This window comes from Amborella trichopoda, chromosome 4 (genome assembly GCF_054954075.1).
Source record: "Amborella trichopoda isolate Santa Cruz 75 chromosome 4, AtrichopodaSantaCruz75HAP2 v2.0, whole genome shotgun sequence".
Taxonomy (NCBI): Eukaryota; Viridiplantae; Streptophyta; class Magnoliopsida; order Amborellales; family Amborellaceae; genus Amborella; species Amborella trichopoda.
In genome coordinates, this window is record NC_142339.1 from 28,813,314 (window position 1) to 28,839,387 (window position 26,074).

The window sequence follows — 26,074 nt, forward strand, 5'->3', positions numbered from 1 at the left end:
CAAATATATGGCAAACGTTATGGGATAGGTCAGTTAGGCCTCACCCTTTTCCTCTTTTGTGAACGTATGAAAGCATGCGTATTTGAAAAGAAGAAAGAGAGGCGGGGGGAAAGAAGGATTCGACCGAGCGAGAAGGTCAGGGCAGTGACTAGATTGGTGGATAATTGACATAATGTGGTGGCGAAACGGGTTCAGTAACTGAGACCGGCTCACGAGATCGCTACTAGACGTTATTACCGATGTCGGCTAGCTAGACACGATGGTCGGTCTATCGTGGCAATAAAGCGGGCCAAGCAAACGTAGTGCAACAACATTACATCTAGACGACATGACTGCCATGAGATGCTAACCTCAATCCTCTTGGTCGAATGAGAGAGTAGCAGAGGAATGGTTAAAAAGAAGAAGGGGATAAATCGAAGGAGAGAGAAGAAGGAAGAGGAGATGCAGCCGACACAAGACATCACCAACTGTTTCAGGAGATGGGAGAGAGAGGAAGCAGTTGGCACTAGGCTTCATCGACTGTGTGAAATGAGAAGAGAGGAAGGGAGCCAACATGTGCTTAGTCTCGCCAACTGATAGAAGAAGAGAGGGAAAACTAGTTGGCGCTAGGTCTCGCTCACTGATAGAAGAAGTGAGAGAAGACCGACCAATGATATGCCTCACTGATTAGTACAGAGAGAAAATACAACTAGTGCTAGGCCTCGCTGACTGGTAGTAGAAGAGAGAGAAGACCAATCGATGCTAGGCCTCACCGACTGGTAGAGAGAGAAAAGACAACTGACATTAGGCCTCGTTGGCTGGTAGAAAAAGAGAGAGAAAACTAATCAATGATAGGTCTCGTCAACTGATAGACGAAGAGAGAGGAGACCAACCGGCGCTAAGTCTCATCGACTGGCAAAGGAAGAGAGAGGAAACCAACTGGCACTAAGTCTCGTCGACTAATAAACGAAGAGAGAGAAGACAAATCGGCGCTAGGTCTCACCGACTGATAAAGGAAGATAGAGAAAACTAATCGACGTTACGTCTTGATGATTGATAAACGAAGAGAGAAAAGACCAACCAACATTAGGTCTCGACGACTGACAAAGGAAGATAGAGAAAACCAACTAGCGTTAGTTCTCATCGACTGATAGACGAAGGGTGAGAAGATCAACCAACACTAAGTCTTGCCGACTGACAAAGGAAAAGAGAGAAAACCAATCGACACTAGGTCTCTTCGACTGGTAGACGAAGAGGGAGAAGAAGAGAGAGAAAGAGAGAAGAGAGTGAAAGAGAGAGAAGAAAGAGAAAGAAGAGAGAAAAAGAGATAGAGGGAGAAGAGAGAGAAAGAAGGAGAAAAAGTGAAGAGAGAGAAAGAGAGAAGAGAAAGAAAGTTGCATACCCAAAGGTATCGGCCCTTTTCCTCTCTCTCCTCTCTCTCCCTCCGAGACGTACTCATAGGCTCAAGCAAGGGATCAAAATTTTATTGAATCTTCAAAGAATCCATTGAAGACTGAGAGGTGATGAGGGGTCTGTTTCACAATGAGGCAGTGCCTATTTATATAGAGATGTGCCCAAACATGGGTGGATTGATCTAATTAGACCTAATTACTAAAAATTAAGATTTAATTGAATTAAAAGAAATATTAAAAATGTTGCAATATGACTGTTTTGCCCTAACTTAATAATATGTGAAATTTCAGAATAGTCCTTGTGGCTGCCCGAGAACTTGCGTGATCTTCCATGGATGACTCAGGGTTGTTTTGATGCCCATCTGATCTAAAGATTATTGTTTTCTTGTAGGGCTCAACATGGCGATTGTTTCGATACCAACTTCGAGCCATGAATCATGTTTTTAAGTCGGGATCACGAGACTTGAAATTTATTTGAATCTTGAAAACTTTGGATCGGTATTACGCTCTTTCCTTAATGTTTTTCTATGATTTCTTTATTGTAGGGCACTAAGCATGTCATCACGATCACGTGGCAACAATCGGAGCACGATTTAAAGCCCGAACGAAGATTTCACAACTTTTGAGTTTTGACCAGAATCTAGAATCTAGCGACCGAAATTTCAGTAAATTCGTCACCTTCGTGCATGAAATCTGACCATCCATCATGTACGTAGTTCGGTCCAATGACAGCTCCGAACTTTATGCGCACAATGGAATTGGTTTTGCGTCGATCCGTTGCACGAGCGTCATGATTTGCTTCATTGAGAGAGGCTATCGCTGCTGAATTTTCTGCAACTTCTTCACGGATCGACAAATTCTTTCAAGCTTTTCTCCCTGCTCGAATATCGTCTTGGGGCGTGACACGTATCAAATTGTTCATCTTGATGAGATGAATACGCTCACCAAATTTGGGAGCGAACCGACTTGGAACGAGTGAGTTACGAGCTCCGAAAGTGACTGCCCATGGCTGTAAAAACAACCACCTTTAATGGTGTTTTGGTGCAATGAGGCCATACGAGAATAATGTGCGGCCTCTTCTGTTTCAATGTTTTGCTCATATCTTTGTTCAGGAGTGTCTGATAAAGCTGAAACTTGGCCAACTGTGCCAGATTTAATGGCGGTCCCACAATGATTGAGACACTGAAAATGTGGCTTCAGTTGTAGGGTCCGTGTCAGGGTGTTAGAGACCAATTTTCCAAAAACTATTTCTTTGTGTTCATTGTGTTAGACAAGCCTGATCGTGATAAAACTTGACAGGTGATCTTTTGAAGTGCTAATGATGATCTTAAGTAATTCTGGGGCCATTCTGAGATTGTCAGGAATTTTCCACTGTTTTGTAGGCTTTATTGACTAGCTTCCTACCAGGGACCAAGGACAAGGAGGTCGTCACATGTGTGCTCGGGTTGGCACAATAATGGCGTTACCCCAAGTAGTGAGATGCACATGAGTGGCGTGTCGAGGATCTGGCCTCGGAAGGTTCGATCCTGGACACAGACTCAACGTAATAAAAGGGTTGCCCCGAAGTGTGACTCAAGTGGGTGACCCACGAGTCCCGTGGTGTGTGTAAGGGGTGGAGACCGTGGGGTTTTCGCCTCTCTGTATTGAGCCTTTAGGGATGGAGACCCCTAGTGTAAGAATGTGGGTGTTAGCTTGATCGTGACCCACAAAAGCAATAGCAACTCGCTTACCTTTTACAGAAAGGGACTGAGTCTTCCGGCGTACCTCAGAAACATGATCGGTACGTGACTTATCGGTGGCTGGGTGCATGCTTTGTGGGGCAACATAAGTGCTTCCCATGCAAGGCGCCTTGGTGGAATTTCCACCAGAGCGAAGAGATGGGGAGTGAGGGACCTTCAAGTCCCTCCTCATAGCCGTCCAGGTTAAGACCTGGGAGCTAGACAAGGGGTCTTTGCTCAAGAGGATGGCCGGGAACGAAGTCGGAGGACCTTGTTCCCTAGGGACACTCTCGAATAAGGGGATAAAAAAATCTCTGATCCGGTTGAATGGGTTATAGAACCCAGCAACCATAAGTGAGAGTGAAAAGATAATGAAAACAGATAAAGAAGAAACTAGCTAAACAAGAACAATCTGACTAAGGGGTAGTAAGTCCCTAGTGGATTCGCCAAGCTGGTTAGGTGCCTCGATCTCACCCTCTAGATCCCTAAGGGATCAGACGGCTCGCGTCTTGAGTTTCGAGGAATACTCGAGACGTTCGTGAGGTCACTCTCTCGAGAACCTCATTCGAAAACGGGGGCGGTGTTACCAACCAGTGAGAGAGGAATTTAAAAGGTGGGTTCAAAACTTACTCGGGCTGACTCGGGTGGGCGACCTCTTAGATCACGAAGAAAGCCCCCTAATAATGAAACTGTTTCGAAATCTCCTCCCTTGGCTCATATTCTTCTTATTTTCTGCTTTATGCAATCACAAACATATATGGCAAAGGTTATGGGATAGGTGGGTGAGGCCTCACCCTTTTCCTCTTTTATGAACATATGAAAGCATGTGTATTTGAAAAGAAGAAAGAAAGACGGGGGGAGAGAACGATTTGACCAAGCGAGAAGGTCAAGGCAGTGACTAAGTTGGCAGATAATTGACATAACGTGGTGGCAAAACAGGCTCGGTAACTGAGATCGACTCACAGGATCGCTACTAGACGTTATTATCGATATCGGCTAGCTAGACACGATGGTCAGTTTGTCGTGCCAGTAAAGTAGGCCAAGAGAACCTAGCCTCACAACATTACGGCTATACGAGAGGACTGCTATGAGATGCTAACCTCAATCCCTCTTGGTCGAACAAGAGAGCAGCAGAGGAATGATTAAAGAGAAGATCGGGATAAACGAAAGGTGAGAGAAGAAGGAAGAGGAGATGCAGTCGGCGCTAGACGTCACCGACTGTTTCAGGAGATGGGAGAGAGAGGAAGCAGTTGGCGCTAGGCTTCACTGACTGTGTCAGATGAGAAGAGAGGAAGGGAGCCAACTGGTGCTTAGTCTTGCCAACTGACAAAAGAAGAGTGGGAAAACCAATTGATGCTAGGTCTCTCCAACTGATAGAAGAAGAGGGAGAAGGCCAACTGGCGCTAGGCCTCGCCGACTGATAGAGAGAGAAAAGACAACCGATGCTAGACCTCGTTGTTTGCTAGAAGAAGAGAGGAAGACCAATCGGCATTAGGCCTCGCCGACTAGTAGAGAGAGAAAAGACACCGATGTTAGTCCTCGTTGATTGGTAGAAGAAGAGAGAGAAAACCAACCAGCGCTAGGTCTTGACGACTGATAGGCGAAGAGAGAGGAGACCAACCGGCACTAGGTCTCGCTGACTGACAGGGGAAGAGAGAGGTAATCAACCGGCATTAAGTCTCTTTGACTGATAAATGAAGAGAGAGAAGACCAACCAGTGCTAGGTCTCATCGACTAATAGAGGAAGAGAGAGAAAACCAACCGACGTTAGGTCTCATAGATTGATAGACGAAGAGAGAGAAGACTAACCGGTGCTAGGTCTCGTCGATTGACAGAGGAAGAGAGGGCAAACCAATCGACGCTAGGTCTCACTGATTGATAGATGAAGAGGGAGAAAACCAATCAGTGCTAGGTCTTGTCGACTGCTAGAGGAATAGTAAGAAAACCAATCGACGCTAGGTGTCGCCGACTGACAGATGAAGAGGGAAAAGAAGAGAGAGAAGAGAGAGAATGAAGAGAGAGAAAGAGAGAGAGAGGGAGAAGAGGGAAAAAGAAGAGAGATAAAGATAGAAGAAAGAGAAAGAAGAGAGAAAGATATAGAGGGAGAAGAGAGAGAAAGAAGAGAGAAAAGAGAGAGAAAGAAGAGAGAGAAAGAGAGAGAAAGTTACCTGCCCGAAGGGTATCGACCCTTTTCCTCTCTCTCATCCCTATCCCTCCAAGACATACTTATAGGCTCAAGCAAGGATCAAAATTTTATTGAATCTTCAAAGAATCCACTCAGGACTTAGTGGTGATGGGGGGTCTGTTTTACAATGAGGCAGTGCCTGTTTATATGGAGTTGTGCTCAAACATGGGTGGATTGATCAAAATTAGACCTAATTACTGAAAATTAAGATTTAATTAAATTAAAATAAATTCTAAAAATGGGTGCAATAGGACTATTTTACCCTAACCTAACAATTTGTAAAATTCCAAAACAGTCCCTATGGCTGCCCGAGAACTTACGTGATCTTTCGTGGTTGACTCAGGGTTGTTCGGATGCCCGTATGATCGAAATATTATTGCTTTCTTGTAGGGATCGACATGGCGATTGTTTTGATACCAACTTCGAGCCATGAATCATGTTTTTGAGTCATGATCACGAGACTTGAAATTCGTTTGAATCATGGAAACTTTGGATCGATAGTGCGCTCTTTCCTAAATGTTTTTCTTTGATTTCTTCATTATAGCACACTAAGCATGTCATCATGATCGCGTGGTAATAATGGGAACGGGATTTGGAGCCCGGACGAAGATTTCGCAACTTTTGAGTTTTGACCAGAATCTAGAATTCAGCGACCGGAATTTCTGTAACTTCATCGGCTTCGTGCATGAATTTTGACCATCCATCATGTCCGTAGTTCGGTCTAATGATAGCTCTGAACGTTACGCACACAATGGAATTGGTTTTGTGTCGATCCGTTGCGCGAGCGTCGTGATTTGGTTCATTGAGCGATGCGTGTCGCTACTGAATTTTCTTTAACTTCCTCAAAGATCAACAGCTTCTCTCAAGCTTTTCTCCTCCCTACTCGGATATCGTCTCAGGGCTGCCACATATCGAATTGTTCATCTTGATGAGATGAATACGGTCACCAAATTTGGGACTGATCCGACTTGGAATGAGCGAGTTACGAGCTTCGAAAGTGACTTCCCGTGACTGTAAAAACAGCCACCTTTAATGGTGTTCTGGTGCAGTGAGGCCATACATGAATAGTGTGCAGCCTCTTATGTTTCAATGTTTACTCATATCTTTGTTATGAAGTGTCTAATCAAGCCGAAACTTGGCCCATGGGGGTTTTTGACCATGCCAGATCTAATGGCAGTGGTCCCATAGTGATTTGAGACATCAAAAATCTAGCTTCAGTTTTAGGGTTCGTTTTAGGGTGCTAGAGACCAATTTTCGGAGAACTGTTTATTTATGTTCACTGACTTAGACATGTCTGATCGTGATAAAACTTGACAGATGATCTTTTAAAGTGTTGATGATGATCTTGAAAAATTTTGGGGCCATTCTGAGACTGTCGGTAATTTTCCACTGTTGTGTAGGCTTTATTGATCTGCTTCCTACCAGGGACCAAGGAGATGAAAAATACGTTCAAACACATCCCTCTCAAATACCATTAGAAAAAGTGCTGAAATTACTCCTGGTTAGAAATATGGTTTATCTCCCGCCATCAACTGAACCACCATTTCAAGTCACGGATAAGAGCAATTGGTGCAAATGGCATCAAAACCATGCTCATGATGCCCAAAACTACTTGTCTTTGAAGCAGGTGATTCAAGCATTAATCAATAGGGGGGGCATCATTGACACCCCTAGAAATCAATCTGTTGAAGAACCTAATCAAAAGATGGGTATCTTCGCAAATCCTCTAGCTAAAAATATGGTCACAACGACTAAAAAGTCGGGAGCTCAAGACAACTCTAAAGAGAATGTCGTCATTCACATTATTGAGCGTGGAGACCAAGAAGATGATCCCAGTCAATTCATATTTGCTTGTGATCATCACCTTCAAAAGCCCGAACAACATCTTTTAAGCCTTCTAAGAGGAAGCCCTTCATCTCCGAACCTCGATAACCTTCCTAAGTGGGACCGATATGACGAAGATGACCCACTAGAGATTGATATAGTCAAGATAAACGAAAAGGGATCATCTTCCAAACAAGGGGCCAACACCCCAAAGTCTCTCATTACTCTTGCTAGGGCTGACCCTATCGAGCTTTAAGCTGACGAGGTTGATTCCCTAACCAGATGAGACCGAGTGTTCAAACCGATTTAATTGATGGTCGATACCCTCGATGAAAGAATGGGAAACACCTCAAATGCCAGACAACCAGTAGGAGTCGCAGATCTTGAGCCGAATAAAGAAATTCAAGCATCTGTAGCTATCGATGATCTACCAGCTAATTTCGGGAAGATCCAGGCTCAGATTGAAAAGGTCCTCACCAAGACACACATCCCGAGCTCAGAATGAAAAGGTCCTCACCAAGACACACATTCCGAGCAACACACAACCGGATGAGTTGTGCGGAATGATCAACGAACTGATAGCACCAACACCAATCGTGTTCATGGACGATGACATCCCAGTCAGCTTCAACCTCTTTCATGTCCAACCTCTGCACGTCACTGTTTTCATGCAAGGATATGAGATACAGAGAGTGCTTGTTGATAATGGGGCATCCTTAAACATATGCCCTATGAAAACAGTGAAGCAGATAGGCAAAGGCCTGAATGATTTCGAGCCATGTCAACTAAACCAAGCGACAAGCTGAAGGCATATTGCCTCTCACACTCAAGATCGGCCCTACCGTCCAAGTGATAAAGTTTTATGTCTTGACATAAAACCTTCATTCAACATGCTACTAGGAAGACCGTGGTTGGATGAAAACCTCGTGGTCACCTCTACACTCCATCAACCAGCGTTGCGAAGGTATGTGTTGAACCCCTTATTTTTCTCAATCCTAGTATACATAAAGGGAAGCCAGCCGTAGGGGTCGAGCTTGGAGAAATCCAACTCGCTTCCTTCGAGCAAGCCGATTGTGCCACCTTATGCCTAGAGGCCGGCGACCTTATTCCTCAAATTTTGAAAACTTCCGCATCAATGGAAGACATCATCTAATGTCAACATTGATATGGTTGCGGGTCCCTTGAAGCTTGGCACATGCTCTTCTTCCAAGGCTTCCAACTATGCCAAGGCTTGGGGAGTCAAGGGCAAGGTATAACGGAGGCGATTTCTGGATCACTCCAAGCCAAAACTGAAAACAGGATCGAAGAGGTCTCAACTGTTCTCTCACCTTATTTCAAAGCCGGATGAAACCTTCAAGCTATCCGGGGTTTGTATTTGGAGGCATTCAAAGCCTCGACCCTCTTGATGCCCGTCCTTCAAAACGGCCAAAGGTGATCATTGAATCCCCAACGGAGAATAATTCTTCTTCCACATCTCAGCACACACAAGAATTGGGAATTGAAGACCTTTTTGCTGACCTGGATTTGAAGGTATGCACAATCGACTCTAACCCAGCTAAGCGTGCTCATCCACCTATTCAATCCCAGGAACAGAATTGGTCGATCATTCCTTTATCTCGAGAATCGTTGGAGGCATACCAGCCACACCTTCAAGTCTCGATAGCAAAAAATAGGTTGGCGCAGGGTGGCCATCTGCGCATTCAGTCCCCAAGATTTCTCTCGCGAGTCCCTTAAGGGATACCTCTTATATTATTTTAAAATCCGTTGAAAATTCAAAACATGATAAGATTGATAAAGATGAAAAAGAATTTTAAAAAACGGTGAACACCCAAGATAGTTCGATAACAATGGACAATACCCAAGATGAAGATCAAGAGAGCCAAGAGTCTGAGGAAATCTCTCAACTTGAGGAACTCACTTCCCATATTGAGCAAATTAAGAAGAGGTTTGATGGTGACCCAACTGCTATCATCAAAGAGACGATTGATGTAAACCTAGGAACTGAGAGGTACCCAAGCTTAACCAAAATTGGAACCTCCCTATCTCTTGAGGAGTGGGAAAATATGATTTCCTTTCTCAAGAAATATCACGATGTCTTCGCCTGGTCATACGATGATATGCCAGGGTTAGATCCCACATTGTTGCAACATCACCTAATATTCAATGGAGGAGCAAAGCCTGTAAGGAAGAAACTCCGACATCAGAAGATCCACCTTGAGCTCAAAATTAAGGAAGAAATCAATAAACTGCTCAAGGCGAAGTTCATTACCCCCGTCGATTACTCAGAGTAGTTGGCCAACATAGTGGTCGTACCCAAGAAAGACAAGAGGATTCGAGTGTGTGTCGCCGCAGAGACCTCAACAAGGCATGCCCAAAGGACAATTTTCCATTATCAAATATAGATGCCTTGGTCGACAACAATGCGCGGCACGAGATGTTGTCATTCATGAACGACTTCTCAGGTTATAATCAGATCCTCATGACAGAGGAAGACCAAACCAAAACATTGTTCATAACGCAATGGGGAACCTATTGCTACTGTGTCATGCCCTCTGGCCTTAAAAATGTAGGGGCAACTTATCAGCAGGCAATGACTAGCCCACGACTTAATGCATACCCTTATGGAAGACTACGTCGACGACATTTTGGTTAAGTCGAAGATCAAGTCTGATCATCTCACTAACCTGAGAACCATTTTCGAAAGACTCTAGAAACATTAACTCAAACTTAATCCATAGAAATGTGCATTTGGGGTTGAATCCGGCAAATTACTAGACTTTATAGTAAGCTAAAGGGGCATTGAGGTGGACTCGTCCAAAATATAAGCCATCATTGAAATTCCCTCACCCCGGAACATCAGAGAAATCAGTGAGCTTCAAGGTCACATACAAGCCATAAGGCGTTTTATTTCACAACTGGCAAACAAGTGCATGTCGTTCAATAGGCTCCTTAAAAAGGATACCCCATTCATATGGGATAATGAATGCCAAGAAGCGTTCGATCAATTCAAGGAGTACCTTACCAAACCTCTCATCTTTAGTCCTCCAAGTCCAGATAAACCCATGTTCCTATATATATCTGTGAAAGACAAGACCATGGGGGCAATGCTCGGACAATACAATGATCATGGAAAGGAATAGACGATATACTACATCAGAAAAACCATGATCGATTATGAGACAAGATACACGGATGTGGAGAAGCACTTTTTGACACTTGTGTGAGCCATGTAGAAGTTAAGACACTATGTCTTATCTCATACAGTCAAACCCATCTAAAAAATAGACCCATTCAAGTACTTATTGGAAACACCAGTCCTTAATGGATGTTTGGCGAAGTGGAAAATGCTATTGAGCGAGTTTGAGATCGAATATGTTAGTAAAAAATCGGTCAAAGGACAAGCCATTGCTGACCACTTGGCTGGACACCCACTGTTAGATAACACTCCTGTCAACACGGATCTCCCTGATGGAAACCTCTTCACAATTGAGGACTCAATTTGGGAATTATATTTCGACAGTGCAAGGAACGAGTACGGGTCAGGTGTAAGAGTCATACTATGCTCACCTGAGAAGATTTTAATGCCTACAACTATCAGATTGAATTTCCCTTGTACCAATAACATTGTTCAATATGAAGCCTTGATAGCCGGGCACAAGAACGCCATGGGAATGAAAATCAATCAAATACGAGTGATTGGTGACTCCTTACTCATCATAAACTAAGTTCAATGGATTTGGAAGGTGAAAGAAGAAAAGCTTAAATCCTATCAAGAAAAGGTGGAATATAGGATCCCATATTTTAAAAAAATCACCTTTCAGCACTTAACTAGGGAAAATAATCGGTTCGTCGATACCCTTGTGACCCTTGCTTCAATGGTTGATATTCTTTCAGAAATCACTATGCTGCCATTCTACACATGAACAAACATGACCCTTCCCCACCAACGATCGAAGAAGAAATAGAGTAAGAAAATGAGAACGATGGGGAAGTGTCTCTCGTGGCTTCAGATGAACTAGTTAAGGCAAAACCATGATTCCACGATGTTCTGTACCTGCTAAGATGGGTTATACCCCGAAAGAGCCACCAAAAAGCATAAAGAAGCCATTTGAAGGTTTTCTAGGGGATTCTTAGTAAGAGGTGATATCTTGTTCAAGAAATCCTTCGATGACATCATTTTACAGTGTCTCGATCAGCCAGAAATCGACCAAGTACTGACAGAGTTAACACAATGAAGGAGGTCATTCTAGGGCAGCCGCCTTAGCTCAAAAAAATCAGGCACCAGGGCTATTACTGGAACACCATGGCTGAAGATTGTTAGAAGTTCGTTAAGAGGTGTCCCAAATGTTAACTTTATGGAGACCTCATCCATGCACCATCCGTACCACTCCACTCAACACCGCCTGTATGGCCCTTTGCCATGTGGGTCTTGATATCATTAGAATGAACCACCATGTTATATTAACGGCTACAGAATACTTCACCAAATGGGTAGATGCCACATCATTTGTCAAAATTGAAGGACAACATGTTGTCTGTTTCATAAAGAACAACATTTTATTTAGATTTGGTGTTCCTGAGTCAATCATTACTGACAATGGATCTAACTTAAAAAATGAAGGGGTCACCAACATGTGCAAAAAGTTTGGGATAACACAAAAATTCTCCACACCTTACTACCCTCAAGGAAATGGATAAGCAGAAGCCACAAACAAAAGACTTCTCAGAATTATAGACCGAATAATATAAGGTGGCAAAGATTGACACGAAAAGCTAAATGATGCACTATGGGCCTACCAGACAACTGATAAGACTCCTATTGGCATGACCCCATTCTCATTGGTGTATGGTATGGAAGCAGTGCTACCCATTGAAGTTGAGATACCATCTCTCCGAGTGCATGTTCACAAAAATTTGAATGAGGAACAAAAGATCGAAGCACGAATTGCTACCCTCATTACTTTGGATGAAAAACGACTACGAGCAACACCAAATATCATTGCTTACCAGCATAGAATGAGAGGGCATACCAAAGAAAGGTTGTTCCTTGACAGTTCAGAGAAGGGAACATAGTACTTAAGAAAATCTTCCTCACTCCTACAAATCCACACCCTTTAGGCAAGTTCAAACCTAATTGGGAGGGGCCATTCGTGGTTACCTGAGTGCACACGGGCAATTCTTACAAGATAAAAAATCAGGAGGGGTACGAAGTCAACGACCCCATTAATGCGATGTAGCTCAGGAAATACTACCTGTAATGGGCTCCAAAGAGTGTTGAAAATCTAAAAAAGCACCACAAAGAAAAGAAAAAAAAAAAAAAAATGGACGTGGTGAAAACCTGAAAAGGCATCTTAGGTAAAAAAAAAAAAAAGAAAAAAGAAATCTCCAAGAAGGAGCTTCCGATTCAGAACACTCAACTACAAATAAGTACTTGAAAGTTCCAACAATACTGCACAAGCTGCCCCTGAGGATGAAGACTCCTCTAAAACCCTACAAGTTCCCAACAGAACCAACTTAGAGAGATGTCAGAGGGTGACATGAATGGAAAACCGAAGTGACTTCGATGAACCCTGGAAGAACGTCGAGACCTCTCCAAGATGGAAGCCCCCAAGAATCCAGTGAACTCTTCATGGATCCACCACCCGTGTCGCCCACATTTTTTTGAAAATAGCCTCTTTACTCATCCCATTTTCCACATAAATAAATTTTTTTTTTTTTATATGGGCGACACTAGCCGCGTCACCCAACCTATGAGGACGACACTCCTCAGTCGCTCAAGCGACACCATTGGTGTCGCCCATATATTTTTGCCAAAATATTTTCTTTTTGATTTCCCACGTTTCCACTTAATAAAAAAAAAAAAAATTTACATGGGCGACACGAGTGGTGTGGCCTAAATTTTCCATGTTTGTTTTAATTTTACGCAAAATACATAATTTTTTGTTTTTTTTAGCTGGGCGACACCAGCCATGTAGCCCAGACCTGGGCGACACCATCAGTTCCGCCTGAGCGACACAGCCAATGTCCAAAAGGTTTTTGCCTAAAAATACCCCACTCAATTTTGGGGTCTTCCGAGGACCGATCTTGGTGTTATCATGTATTTTGTGACTTTTTTTTAACGTTTTAATTAATTTCCATTTTCAAACGCTCGTCGGTTGCACAAGCCTAAACTGGCAACTAATTTTCCAAAAAATAAAAATTTTAAAAAATAAAATAAAAAAGAAAACGCTCCTTGGCATCATGAGCCTAAATTGCCAACCAATTTTCAAAAATAAAAAAAGAAAACGCTCCTCGGTGGCCTGAGCCTAAACTGCCAACCAAAGTCCACTTCAGTTCAACGTCAAACTCGTGCGACTCAAAAGAGTCAAGAGAGGTACCAACTAGCCCTGTATGACGCAAAAGGTTGGGTATATCACACGACACAACCACTCTATTCAATGAAAAAACGTCAAACTCGTGCGATGTAAAAGAGTCGAGACATATACCATCTAGCCCTGTAAGACGCAAAAGGTCGAGTGTATTCAGGGCACAACCACCTTGTTCAATGAAAGACGTCAAACTCGTGTGACATAAAAGAGCCGAGACAGATACCGTCCAGCCCCATATGACACAAAAGGTTGGGAGTATTTAAGGCACAATCACCTTATTGAATGAAAGACGTCAAACTTATGTGACGTAAAAGAGTTGAGGCAGGTACCATTTAGCCCCATATGACGCAAAAGGTCGGGTGCATCCAAGGCACACGCACCTTGTTCAATGAAAGACGTCAAACTCGTGTGACGTAAAAAGCCAAGATATGCACCTTTTAGCCCCGTATGGCATAAAAGATTGGGTGTATTTAGGGCTCAACCACCATGTTCAATGAAAGACATCAAACTCTTGCAACTAAAAGAGTCGAGGCAGGTACCGTCTAGCCCTGTATGACGCAAAAGGTCGGGTGTATTCAGGGTACAACCACCTTGTTCAATGAAAGACGCCAAACTCGTGCGACATAAAAGAGCCAAGGCAAGTACCGTCTAGCCCTGTATGACACAAAAGGTCGGGTGTATCCAGGGCAACCACCCTATTCGATGGAAAGATGTCAAACTTGTACGACGTAAAAGAGCCGAGGCAGGTACCGTCTATCCCCGTATGATGTAAAAAGATCGAGTGTATTTCGTCTATCCTCGTATGACGTAAAAGGGTCGAGTGTATTCTGTCTATCCCCGTATTGATGTAAAAGGTTTGGGTGTATGATCCATCGCTACATGACACTAAACTTCTTAGAGAGCTCTATGGTTGTAGGAGTTAAAACTGCTGATCAAATTTGTTTTTGAAAATATCTTTCTCTTTTCAAAAATTTTCACTATATGTTTTCTGTTTCCAAAAACTTTAATTTCGTTGTTAAAATCGTAACATGTCCCTGCTCTAGGTTCTATTTCAAATCTCCCCCTACTTTCAAAATTTCTAAAAGACTTTTAAAATAGAAGAGCTTGGACACCAGGATATGATGATTACCGTGTAGCCACGATTGCACGTTGCTGCCTCATCTCTCTCTTCAAATTCGACCAGACAAGTCTCTTCTTAAAGAAAGCCTTAGAAAACCCTAAGGAAATCAAAGAAGATGCCAGGGTTAAAATTTTCAACTGCAATACCCCTGAATTTAAGTGGCATGGTTAAAAAATCCAACTCGAGTTTCAAGTTTGTGTAACTCATCGACATCTCACGCCGAAAACCCTAAGAGGAAAAATGCCCTAGATGGGTGAGCTCGATGAGAACAATGACTTGGAGGGATTAGTTGGTGTGCCCTCTGACCATGTGACCTCAGGAAGAAATTTAAAATGTCTGCATTATCTTTGACGTTCACCTGCCCCTCGAAGGATAGGGAATGCCAAAGTGTCTACTTCTTTGCCACTGTCCCCCGAAGGATAGGGAGTGCCAAAGAGGGGCAACTGTAGACACCCCATTTTAAATCTGGCAAATTCTTTGGTTTCTTGCACCTATAGGACCACATTATCCTTGTAAACTCAAAATCCATAGTTCACATAGCCTACCCTGTGACCCAGAACCAGTCTGGCTGCCCGGAACCTTACAAAAGTCCTGTTTTGACCTAGAATCTTGTAGATGCCCTGTTTTACCAAACAAATCATTAAAAATAATAAGAAAATCCATTTTGGCCCAAATACTATTTGAGAGCTTCACAAGAGGATAAGGAACACACCTGTAAAAAAAAATCTCAAATTGGAGGACTTTTGGTTTGGATGACATGCCTAGTGTCTCTTAGATTTGGGCGACATTGCCAGTGTCGCCCAACCCCTTTTGCCCCAAACTGATTGTTTCTATTTTGAGTCGGTTTTTTAATGATTTTTTTGAGCGACACTAGATGTGTTGCCATGGCAGCATTGCTAGTGTTGCACGACCTAGAGTCAAAGTTTTCCTAGAGAGAATGTGCTCGCAAAACCAGAAAAAGAAAACCAGGGTTTAAGAAGAAGAAGCCTCTAATCCAGTGAAGCATAACTCGACATCCAAGCATCAGATCACCACGGGGATGAGTTCAATGCAACCACCTCGCGAAGAGCTACAAACTGGTATAACTCTTGCATTTAATCCAAGGTTCAATGGATGAAAGTTCTTAGGTCATAGAAGAAGTATCCGCTCAGTTGCTGGAATCCCTCTTTTCGATGACCTCCCAAATTAGGCAAAAATGCAAACCACAACTAAATCAACCCAAACTTGGTGCAAAATGACTGTGACTATCTTCTCTTTCGTTTACAATTAGAGTCAAAAGCCAGAACATCACGAGTCGACCTGCATTGGCGAGAAGTTCACGAATCTAGCCAGACTTCCACCCCGTGGGAAAAAGGTCACCCCACCATGATTAAAGGGCATCAAAATGATTAGAATAGTAAGGACATTGAAGATATGCTGACAAATCCTCTAAACCATTGCCACAAGTTGCAGAAAAAGATTTCAAGATCTGACCATGGCGGAACGAACTTCATGTAGGGATGGCTTCATCATTAACGGAAAAGATATCAGGGACATTTTGGTCATTGTGCCTAATTTCAAGATTTATTACTAATTTTTTAAATTGTAATTAAGCTTTGTTTATAAGCGTTCACCCCTATTTGGTGAATCCTCTATATAAGCAAGCTTAAGTCACTTGTAAAAGGTCTGGATTTTTACCCCTTTTTCACTTATAAACAGAGGCGTTATGTTTGTCCTTCTCGTCGTTTGCTTCCGAGTGCTTAATCCTGCCGAGAGGAAAGACAGAACTTTGAGAGAGAGAAAGTACCCCTAAGTGTGTAAACCCATCCCCCCTCTCTCCTAACTGGGTCACCGCCTCAACCTCTCTCTCTGTATCTCTCTCTCTCTCCCTCTCTCCCTTACACAGCACACCATCTGCCCTGCGCAGCAGTCTGCATCTTCAACTGACGTGTGGATGTGAGCGAATCCACGGGACCCAACCCTCGGGTCCTCTCACGCCCCACCATCGGTCAGCCAACCCCCTCAAGACGATAACCAAAAAATCAAAATGGAGAAATTTGCAGGGAAAGATGAGCATTCTAGATTCAAAACCCTAGACCATGAGAGGGTTGAAATGGGTTTTGGAGTAGAAATTGGGATTTGCAATATGAACAATCTCCTGCTTTCGATCTTCTTTAGAGAAAATACTAATAATTCATAAATCACAAAACTCAGGACAAAATATATCATAATATGAGAGAGAAACTATTAGCACTACTAAGAAACCTCAATTTTATCTTATTGAGATTGATTATTAGAGAGATACCCTAATTACTGATCCAAGATGAGAGGCAAAAGCTGACACAATTTTTTAGAGAGATAAATTTTTTAGAGAAAGTGATTTGAGGTTATCTTGGGTTTTGAAGATGAAACCCAATTTTGTTTTTCGAATTTATCTAATTTTTAGTTTTTGAAAAACCGAATAAGCTTATTTTTTAGTTTTAAAAAACTTGAATGTTTTAAAATTTTCGTTTTTTAAAAATCTGAAAAGGGTAGTTCTGTCTTTTTTAGAAGAAAATGTTGTGAAGATGGAAAAATAGGTATACATGTAATAACAAAAACTTCAAGGTAATTTCCTAATAACATTAAATAAAACAGATATATACATTATTGTTCTTATATCAAATAATATATACTATTAGTATATATTTATATAATATATATTTATATTATAATATATATTTATATTTATATTTATTCTATTAATGAAATTTGTATTATATATAATATATTTATTACATAATATATTTCTTTTATTAATGTAATCAGTATTATATATCATATATTGGTCAGCCCTAGATTTTCACAAAAATCCTCGATTCTTTTCTTAAAACGCACAATGCCCCTTCGGATCTCGATGAGAGAGAAGGTAGAGAAATAAAAGGTGTGTTTGTGTCGTACACCCCCCTTATATTTATTTTATTATTGTAATTTTTATTTTATATATATATATATATATATATATATATATATATATATATATATATATATATATATATATATATATATATATATATATATATATATATATATATATATACATACATACATGTGTCCTTCAGTAGCGATGCTCATGGGTCCACAAATGTCTGTGTGGACTAACTCTAAAAGCCAAGTAAATTTTTGGAATTTTCTATGAGGCATTTTGGTCATCTTTCCTTATAAACCTGCCTCACGCGTATTTTGGAAATCATTGCTCATAGTTTAAAGAAAACCATCCATTTGAATTCTTTCCATTCTTGCCATTACTATGTACCCTAGTCTTAGATGCCAAAGCATAAAATCATTTTGTGACCCCTACACATAAACAACAATGGATTTGATTTTAACAGTTAAAAGGCCGTCTGCCACCTGGGCTATAAAGATGACTGCACCACTCAGGTCCTTTTCATACACATAATTTGAACTACCTGAGAAAGGAGTCGGGTAACCAGAAGAAGAAGGCTTATAATCGATATCAAAATTTTACGCATTCCAAGTGCATAGAGAGTATCTTTGAGGACATGGGTTTCTCCATTTTTCAAATCCAGAACTTAGTTTTTGACTCCTAGAACCGGTTCCTCCTAGTTTCCTCCCATGTAGATTTTGGTTTTCCCCACCTTAAGTTCTTTGAAAGTACGTACACTACATGTTGATCAGTGATGTGTACGGTTGCCCTAGAGTCCAATCACCATGCATTTGTACTTGGAAATCATGGCCTCAATCGCGATGCACACTCTTTCTCCCTTATGTGCAGGGTTTTGGAGTATTTATGGAACAGATCGAAGATTCTTAGAGAACTTCATGGTATGTCCATATCTCTTGCACCAAAAATACTGGGTTCTGGAAAAGTCCTTCCTATTGGGTTACAGAGCATAATTTTGGTTCCCGTTCTTATCTTTTCTCCCATTGTACGGACCCTTAAAAGGAGGAGGTGGCATAGGCCTATCATATGGCTTCTTTCCCTTAAAATTCGGATTATCCCTTGGATTTTAACCCTTTCTTTTGAATTTACCTTTGCCCTCTCTATTAATGTTAGCGTAAAGTGCCACTAAGGTAGAACTAGCACTGGTGGGATCAACTACGCACCCAGCATGAATATTCAAAGGAGTGGGGTTAGGATTTACCATATGGACGAATGCTTTTGATCCATCCATGTGGGCAGTTCTTATGTCTTCTTTACCCTCCACGAAATCGATGGTGTCTCTCGAGCCACAAGGTTTGCTTTGAATGAATCCAATGATCCTGAAAGAGTGGAGAGGAAGAGGGTGGTCTGGGTTGGAGAGTTAAAAGTCATCCCAGCAGCATCCAATTCACGAATCATCATCTTGAAATTTCGAAGGTGCTCTCCCACTTGGCACGGTTGTGGCATGCCAAAATCCAACAACCTTCTTATATCAAGAACTTTACGGTTGTGAGAAGGCATGTCATATGCCTTCTTTACTTTGTCCATAATCTCTTTGGCTGTCTTATAGACCTCATACTCTATAGCATAGGTCTCAATCCTAGTCCATAGCAGTATATTCATTGTTGTGAGTTTCTTAAAGACCCATGTAGCATAGGAGTCTGTTGTGGGCCCAGCTGCATTCCCTCTAGGCTCAGCTGGAGGAGCCTAGGATATTAAGGTTACTAGATATTCCTAATGTAGGAAACAACCAACTTTTCTCTTCCATTTGAAATAGTTCGTCCCATCGAACATTTCACTTTTTAGTAAATCGGTCAAAATCGCTTATTAAGAATACTATAACGTACCTTGCTTTGATAGCAATCGAGGTAGTATAAAGGGAATTACACAAGGTATGAAAATTAAAATTATTTAAAAAATCCTTATATAAACTTTCATTACTTCTTGAAATAACCCTTGTTTACTACAAACTTTTTAAATAAAAACTACAACATCCTTCAACAAAGGCATGCTATTATAGATTGAGCAATCCTTTTTACAATGTTCAATAAAGAAAGTACAATCAAAAGGAAGTAAAGCGTATAAGACTAAGCATCATATGGGAAGCCGATTCCATAAAGGTTTCACCGTGCAAAAAATGACAACAGAATTGGAACAACCCTTGACTATCATCCACCCCAATAGTGCAAGAAGTGTTGGATCAAGATCAGATCTCGGGAAGCTACCGACTCATCACATGAAACATCTCTCTTATACTAATGGAGACCAAAAACCTTATCATAATACTTTGGGAACAACTTTCCAAAACTGGACCCCAAACTACCTCAAAATGGCATAGTTTGGGTTCTACAACAAGGCTCAGACCATTATTTAGCCAAGGGCTCAACAGGAGTGAGCTAGGTTCATAAAGGGAACCTAGTGCTCATTGTTATGTGGGATTTTAGATAAATTCCAACAGCATAACCGTTAGCAATGGGTCAAGAAGGACTACAAACTTAATGCTCAAGATGATATCGTAAAGAAAACTACTATTCAAGTGACTTAAGAAAGAGAAGGATTATATATCTTGAAGGGGCTACGTATATAGCTAATAATAAGCAGTTTATAGTCATGTATAATGGACTACCATACCCATCAGTTTATAGTCGTGAGGTATGGACTGTATACCCATCAGTTTATATTCTTGAGATTTACACTTCTATACCCATCAGTTTATAGTCTTGAGATATGAACTTTTATACCCATTGGTTTATAGTCTTGAGGTACGAACTTTTATATAGTGGCCATTTCAAAATACCCACATCTGGCCTTGAGGGTCAATGAAAAGACCTGTTGTTAAACAATTTAAAGTCTAGCTTGGACTATATGATGGGCAGTTTAGAGTCGTTCTTTGCGGATTATATTATCTTTAAGTGTAATATTTTTTTAAGTACCTCCTATTAATTGGGGGCATGATATCCTCGCATGTTTCTTTACATTGGAGGTATGCTCTGATAGAGTATGCCTTTCTAACAATGTAGGGCCCTTCGCATTTGGGCTGAAATTTTGATTGAGATGCACTAATAGGGTGTTGTACGGGTAAAACCAAATCACTTGTGGCTTGAAATACCGCAATATTATCTTCTTATCAAATGCTCTTATCATCCTTGCTTGATAGACTTCCAACTTTTCTTATGCGATGAGTCTTTTTTCATCGAGTGTATCGAGTTCGTTATGTCTTAACTTGACCCATTCATCTTTTGTCAGCCCGTAATGGATCACTACCCTTAAGGAGGGCAGTTGGACTTCAAGGGGTAAGACAACTTCAACTCTATAACCAACGAATACGGGGTCTCTGAGGTGGCATTCTTCCAAGTTGTTCGATATGTCAAGAGAGCTTTGGGTAGTTTTTCATGTCAATCCCATTGGCTCTCTTTCACGGTTTCTTTAAAACCTTGCAAAGGCTCTTATTAAAGGCTTCCACCTGGCCATTTGCCCTATGATTGTACATTGAAGAGTACCTCCAATCGATATTAAAATGACTAATCGGGTGATATGGTCATTCTTGAATGGGGATCCCTTATTGGATATAATCTTGTCTGATACCCCAAATCGATAGACAATATGATGACATATGAAATTGACTACAATTTTGCTTGTTACCCTTTGAAGAGGGACAACTTCTACCCATTTTGAGAAGTAATCAATGGATGCCAATATATAAGGGTGTCTACCCAATGATATTGGAGTCGTAAGTCTCACAATATTCATCCCCCATTAGGAGAAAGGCCATGTCATAAGAGTTGGGTGAAGCGGCTCTGGCGACTGATAAATATAGTCGTTATGTATTTGACAGGCATGAAACTTTTTGACATATTTAAATGCATCCTTTGCCATTGTGGGCCAAAAGTATCCCAACTTATGGAGTTGGTGATATTACTTAGGACTAGACTAGTGCATGCCACATACTCAAGCATGCACTTCTTTCAAAGTTGTCTGTCCTTCCTCATTTGATAGACACCTTAATAAAATTCTATCTTACGACCTTCTATAGAGCTAGTTGTTTGAAGATATTTTTCAGCACCATGGGCCCTTGATGTGGAATAAAAGGGAGAAGCCAGTCAATAAAGTCTGACAAACAGTGAAAATTTTGACTGTCTCAGAATGGCCCCAAAACTGGTCAAGATCTTCATAAAGACTCGAAAATGCCTCCTTTCAAGTTTTGTTGCATTTCAACATGTCTATGGCAGTACAGACGAAGAAATAGTTTCGACAGAATCAACCTCTAACACCCTGAAACGGATCCCGATAACTACTACCCTACTTTTGGAGTATCAAACATCTATGGGACTATTGCCATTGGATTCATCATAGTTGAAAACCCACTGGGGTCAAATTTCAGCTTAAATAGACACTCCAGGAAGAAGTTATGGGTAAAAGATCGAAACATGAGGAGTCGCACACTATTCCCATGCGGCCACCCTACAACTAATATCCATTAAAGGGACAGTCACGAATAGTGACTTACGATACTCATATCTCACTTTTTTGAGATTGGATCACGCTTAAACTTGTTGGAACATGTTCGTGTCATCAAGACGAGCATTTTGATATGTGGCACGTCTTGTGGCGATGATCGAGCCAGAAGAAAATCTAGAGAGAAGTTTGCGATTTGAAGCCGCACATTGCAAAAAATCAGCAGGACGTCCACCCACTCGAGTGGCCAAATCATAGTGCCCGAGAGACCTATTGACGTGAGACCAGTTGCATCACGTGCATAAGGTCCGTGGTTATCACTGATCCAAATGTCGCACATGATGAACGGTTGGATTTAGCACAAGATCAAGTTGAATTCACTGCAGATTCTATCGGCCGAAATCTCAAATGCTGGCCAAAATTCAAAATTGCCAAAACTTCGTTCGGGCACCAAATCGCGTCTAGTTTATTGCAACGTGATCGTGATGACATGCTCAGTGCAATTCAATGAAGAAATCACATAAGAACTTGAACATGAAGACACACTATCGATCGAAAGTTTTCAAGATCTATGTGAATTTCAAGTTATGTAATCATGCCTTTAAAGTGTGATTCATGGCTTAAATTCGATATCAAAATGATCGTAGCATCGAGCCTTACGTAATGGCAATCATATTTTGTTCATTCAGACGTCGGATCATCAATGGATCATCCGAGAAGAATCAAGAACGTCCCTAGTTCTCAACAATGACTGTTTTGAAATTTTTTCAATTGTAAGGCAGAAGCAAATCAGTCATTTTACACCCTATTTTTTTTATTATATTTAATTAAATAAAGATGTAATTATCCTCAATTAGGGTTAGTTTTGGGTAATCCACACACATTTTAGCCATAGTTTATAAATAGATGCTGCCTCTCATTGAGGAAGGGCTATTGGGCTCTTGGATGAATCTCTCTTTTGGACTCACAAAGACTCTTTTGATTAATAAAAATTTATTTTTTCCCTCAAAGTATTTTCTCTCTCTTCCCTTCTTCTCTCTCTGGTTTTCTTTTTCTTTATTCTTCTCTCTCTTTTTCTCTTTCTTCTTCTTTGTCTTCTCTACTGGTCTTTCCCAAAGGCCATGCACTGCAGTGGCAGTGCCGTGCACGCCTCTTTCTCTCTTCCCCTCTTATGGTTTCACAAGTCGTGCATGGCGATGGCAGCGCCATGCGCGAGCTTTTTCCTCTCTCTCTTGGTTCGTCTCTTTTCCTCAACATGGTGTGCGCGCATTAGTTGTCGTTGTGCGAAAGGCCGTCTGAAGGAGCACAGCGAGCCGGATCGCATTCAAGCAACGGGTCGGGCTCCTGTTTCGGTTCCAGGACTAACGTCTCGCGCGGTGATGTGTATCACCGACCGTAGACTATTTCTCTTTTCTCTCACAGGTTGCAGACCACGATACCTATCGTCGCCTGTGTGGGTCTCGCCTTGCCTCATGCCTATTGCAGATGGCGATACCTATCGTCGCCCGTGAAGGGGTCGTGGCAATGCCTATCGCCACCCAAGGGGGTCTCGCCCTACCTCGCGTCTCTTGTAGACGACGATGCTATCACTGCCCGTGGGGGTCTCACCCGTGCATCGAGTCTCTTGTAGACGGTGATGACTATCATCGCTTGTGAACTCTGTGCCTGTGAAGGGTCATGCTACCTTCTCGTGTTGCCGACGGCGATGGCTAATGCCTGGAGGCAGGAACTTGGGCTGCATTGTCGACTTTAGCGCGATGAGACCTTCTTCGAGCATTATGGAGAATACTGCATGGAGGACGGTATGTGTTTTGTCATCCTCTTGGATTGTCACTACGTGGTAAGCCTCAGTTACCCCGAATGCTTTCTTTAGCTCTTCAAGGTTTATCTGGCCCTTATTAATAAGGGCTTCGATAATGTCTTTGAGCATATAGCACTCCTGAGTGGGGTGACCTACTCTCCTATGATATGTGCAGTATCTCTAGTGTGTCTCTTGTCTAGCCTGTTCTGGGGATTTGACCTCCGGCAGCTGGATCATGTTTTGCTCTAGTAGTAGTCGAAGCAGCGCAGGAAATCATTCCTTCTAGAAGGGGTACACCTCGTTCTGGTGCTGGATCCAGTAGTCACTTCAATTTCTATTGTCTGGGGGCAGGACCTTGTAATAAGACTACTGCTGCTTGCGTCCAGCCTGAGGTGTTTGTGCCTTGGTTGTGACTACCCTTTAGAGAGGTCTAAGGTTTGAGGGGTGGCTTTTTTAATGTCAGTCACGGTGACAGTCGCACTAATCACTCCTTTTTGCTTGTTGCCCCGATTATTGGAGAGAGAATTGCCATTGCCCCGGTCGTTTCTCTAGCCAGAGGGCTGCTAGCAAGATCCACCTTGGTGCTTGGACAGACCTTCTATACGAATCTCTTTAAAGATGAGCTCTGACATGGAGGGTGGATTGGAAGCCTCAACATGCAGGGCAATCTCGGGCAGCATATTTCGTATGCAGATCTGAACTGCTTCTCTTTCAGTCATGGGAGTGGCATGATAGGTTGCCAACTCTCTCCATCAGGCGATGAACTTATCAACTGGCTCACCAGGCTCTTAAGTCAGAGTGAGGAGCTCGATTGTTTCCATATTTCTCTAGACTTCATAAAAGCACTGAAAAAATAGTTGCTCCATTTCCTGCCATGTGCGTATCGAGAATGGAGGTAGACGAGCATACCATTAGAAGGCTGGCCCTTCGAAAGTCTCAATGAACTGGCAGAGGAGGAGCCCCCCGTCAACTGTCGTCTCTCGATAAGCCGCTTGGAAGTGAGTGATATGCTGGTACAGGGATGTAGTACCTTTTTTATAGTCTGAGGGGAACGGCACCTGATCGATATACTAGAGGTACGACTTTTGGTAAAGCGACACCCCTTACATGCTCGAGATCTTAAACTTGAGACTGTGGGTCACCATGGCATCTATATTGGCTTAAGAAACTATGCGAGGAGCAGAGCTGTCTTGGGAGGCCGGTGGGGGAGTTTGCTTGGGAACTGTGCCCTCACAAAGCAAGGAGTTGGCCTCATGGTGAGAAGAAAGGGGTCTAGAGGTCTCGAGGTGATCCATATTTTTTAGAATGGACTACATCATCACCTTGAACCAGTTCATTCATTCTTCTTGGGCGTCACCCAACTCGTTGATCACCATGACGTTGACCATTTCTTAGAGGGTCAGAGCCAGGTTGAGTAGTGAACTGCCGGGGTTGATGAATCGTATGCTACAAGTCGGTCTGTAGGGGCTCAGCATGCCCCGACTGGACTCGAGTCTTGTACGCTAACCGTGTAAGGACCGATTCTTGACGGTCTTCGGACCGTGATTTCTTGGCAGCTCGGTCTTTTCCTATGACGGTAACCACTGAGCAATATTCTTGAATTTTTTGCTCAGGTTCTAGAATCTGAAGAGGGAAGAAGGGATTGTGAGGCAAGAGGTTATCAAGAGTGGTAACCTCAACTACCGTAGGGGTCTTTCTAGTATTAGCTGCAGGCCTCTCTTCTGCTTGATCTTGAGGCTGCAATAGACTTCACTCTAGAATTGAGCCTGGGATCTGGACTGCCCTGTCTTTCTTGAGCATGCAAGAGATGTGCCCATCAGTTGGAGCAGAGAGTGAGGTCTAAGGATAGAGGGCAACCTGGGTTGCTACCTTGGAGGTTGTAGGCTTCTATCTCCATCACGCCTTTGCCCCAAATTCCCTTGTAAGGTCCGGGTGCATGGCTAACTCAAGATGGTACTCTTAGGGAGGGTGACAGAAGAAGAAACTAGCTCACGACTCCGCTTGAGTTAGGATCGAGGAGGAACCTGTGAAGCTGGTGCGTGTGCATGTTTGGAAGTTGCCCTCCGAGTGACTTGGGGGTCGGCCTCGGCTTGGTCAGCTGGTTCGTCCTTAGGAGGCCGAGACCTACGAGCTCGTGTCTATGAGGGACCAGGTAGGAGCTTATCTCTAACAGGGTGAAGCTGTGTGTACTGAGAGGTAGGATGAAGTGGTCGACCCTCGTGTGCTCAAGTTGGTGCAAAACTGGCGCTACCCCGAGCTGTGGTATACAGATGCATGACGTGTGTAGGGTTCAGCCCGAGAAGGCCTAGC

At 42.4% G+C, this 26,074-nt stretch overlaps 1 pseudogene; it reads left to right on the forward strand.

Moving 5' to 3' along the window:
- The first annotated feature begins 8,965 nt into the window (after nt 1–8,965).
- The window catches only part of LOC148782395 (uncharacterized), a 44,633-nt pseudogene continuing 27,524 nt past the window's right edge, over nt 8,966–26,074 (forward strand).